Here is a 2,992-nt window from a genome sequence, read left to right as displayed (position 1 = left end):
CTCCTGCCTCAGCCTCCTGAGTAGCTGGGACTACAGACACGCGCCACCATGCCCAGCTAATTTTTTGTATTTTTAGTAGAGACGGGGTTTCACCATATTGACCAGGATGGTCTCGATCTCTTGACCTCGTGATCCACCCGCCTCGGCCTCCCAAAGTGCTGGGATTACAGGCTTGAGCCACCGCGCCCGGCCGAGCTACAGTTTTATTAAATGAAAGAATTTGGCCAGGCGTGGTGACTCATGCCTGTAATCCCAGCACTTCGGGAGGCTGAGGCGGGAGGATCACCTGAGGTCAAGGGTTCAAGACCAGCCTGACCAACATAGTGAAACCCCATCTCTACCTAAAAAAAAAAAAAATACAAAAATTAGCTGGCCGTAGTGGCACACGCCTTTAATCCTAGCTACTTGGGAGGCTGAGGCAAGAGAATCCCTTGAACCTGGGAGGTGGAGGTTGCAGTGAGCCAAGATTGCACCACTGTAGCACTCCAGCTGCATAGGCGACAGATTAAGACTCTGTCTCAAAAAAAAAAAAAAATACACACAAAGATAGTCCCCAAGGAACCCAAGGAAACAGACAGACACTGAAACACAAAAACGTACATACATAACGTGTCATATATTGAATAGGAGCTTTGTGTTCAAGTCCTGACTATCTGAGTTTAAGTGTTGAATCCACCGCATACTAGCTGTGCTCCTCAGTCTCCTCATCTGCAGGCAGTGGTAGGGCTATGGTGAATGCTAAATGAGAAATACATGTGAAGTACTGGCATATCACATGACTAGCGCTGGCACAAGGCCACTCTGCAATAAAGATTAGCTATTGCTATGAATAACATTCGTCCACATTCACTTGCACAAATGTCCTCCTGCCCATGCGCACCACTCTCCTACCCCTCCTCTAGCCTAGCTCAGTCCTAGATGCCCTCATGGTTGACAGTCCAGGTTCCCGGAGCCAAGAGGAAAGAGCAGCTGCTTCTCTGCAACTCCTTGGCTGTACCTGGGCCAGCCCATGTGAGCTCCTCACCAGCTCTGGATTTGATCAGAGATGGCTTCCTGGAGGAGGCCTGGACCTGAGGTGGGTGAGGGAGCCAGGGCGAAGCAGGATAGTGCTACTCTGTGTCCTGGCTCCCTCCATTGTTCTTCGCAACACCCCCCATCCCCTACCTCTGCAGCAGCGCCCTCCCTCCACCCGCTTCCCACAGTAGAAATTTTCCTCTCTCCTCCTGCCAGAGTGTAAATTGCCCCCAGGAATGCACTGAGTCCCACCGCTCCCCTGGCAGTGGCTAGCGGCTGTCCTGGGGTCAGGCCTGGCCCTACATCAAAGGCTGGGGATCAGTAACAGCAGCTCCTCGCCTGCCACCACGCTCCCCTCCTCTCTCCTACCCTCCCACCGGCCCTTTGGCTTCCAAAAAACAGCACATGGTAGCACTTAAGCTCTGGGAGGACGTTTTTTCCTGCACCCCCACCCCCTACTAGCCACAATGAACTACTTGTTAGGAGACTATTTTAATTTTACTGAATGCAGTTTCTGCTCCGGAGGCCTCTGTTGCCACCCGCTTCTTGGCCCTGGATGTCCAGTACAAATGTAGGGGAGGCCAACCCCCCAGGAGAAGGTGTAACCTGAAAATGGAAATTTCACTGGTGTTGGAGGTCTGGGGCAGGAAGGGAACAGTGTTACATTAGGAGAATGGGGCTGGTGCCCTGGCCTCCACTCAGGAAGTAAGGGGGGTTGATTAGGCAAGGGCTCGGAGATAGCTAGCTTGTACAACTAGGAGGCCAGCATGAGAGTTTGAAGTATGTATGTGGTCAGACGTCCTTGGCTAATGCTTTCTTCCAGTGCCCTGGCTCCAGTAGGCAGGCGCTTACCCTGGTAGCTATATGTTAGCTTTGCTTTCAGGTCCTGTAAGGGTAACTGGAAGAGGGGGACACTTCCAGCCTCCTGTCAGCCTCTAGGATTTGCTCCATCAACTGCATCTTCTAGCAAATTCTGAAAACCAGGGGTCCAATGTCACTCTCTGGGATGGTACAGTGGTGATTTGGAGACCCCTGGTGGCCAAAGACTGAAGACCAAGACCTTTCCTTAGAGTTCCACCCAGCCAGCCCCAGGACCGAAGGCCACCAGCATCAATCAGCATCAACCCTCCAGTCCCAGAACTCTGCCATGAGTCAGACTCCCCAGAAATCCTCATTAGTTAGCCTCTCCCATATAGCCAGGCTCACCTGCCCCATCTTGCTGGGAGGGAATGGCCTAGCCTAGGGGGCTATCTCAGCCTCACAGTCATAGTAAGACAGGATGTGCAATCTACAACCAATCAACGACAGGGTGGGGACCAGGAAGTTAGTTTGCTGGGGCTTGCATGTTCCAAATACTTCTGCCATCCCCAGCCCTTTCCTTCCCTTAGCCCCAGTTGTGGGGCTGTAACTGGGAAAAGTCACTATGGGAGCTTTGTTTCCACAGCTCCCTAATCCTGTAAGGTTGCCCAAGTTTTTTGGGAAAGGAAATATCCAAAACCTCACGGCATACACACCGCTGCTCAAAAGTAGGCTGTGGTACCTGGAGGAGAGGAGGGGCGAGGGTCCTGCTGGAGAAGGGAAAGAGCAGTGCAGCTGACTTTTTTTGGCAGGGTCTGGACACTACATAAAGCTTTCCACATCTGGGCCCCCAGGTTCATTCCCTTAATCTCTGTCATTCATTTAGACTCCGGTGTGACTGGACTGAGCCCTACACTGAGTTGACCAAAATTGAGTAACTGCCCTGGGACCCCAAGTTGACCCAGGGACCCCGTCATTTGACCTCCCTGTGCCTCAGTTTCCTCATCTGTAAAATGCAGAAAGCAGGCCAGGTATGGTGGCTGATGCCTGTAATATGGAGGGGGACATAAAGAGGCTCAGAGGAGCCGGGCGCGGTGGCTCAAGCCTGTAATCCCAGCACTTTGGGAGGCCGAGGCGGGTGGATCATGAGGTCAAGAGATCGAGACCATCCTGGTCAACA

The sequence above is a fragment of the Cebus imitator genome, unplaced genomic scaffold (genome assembly GCF_001604975.1).
Source record: "Cebus imitator isolate Cc_AM_T3 unplaced genomic scaffold, Cebus_imitator-1.0 Scaffold277, whole genome shotgun sequence".
NCBI classification, from domain to species: Eukaryota; Metazoa; Chordata; class Mammalia; order Primates; family Cebidae; genus Cebus; species Cebus imitator.
Note: the sequence above shows the minus strand (reverse complement) of the source record.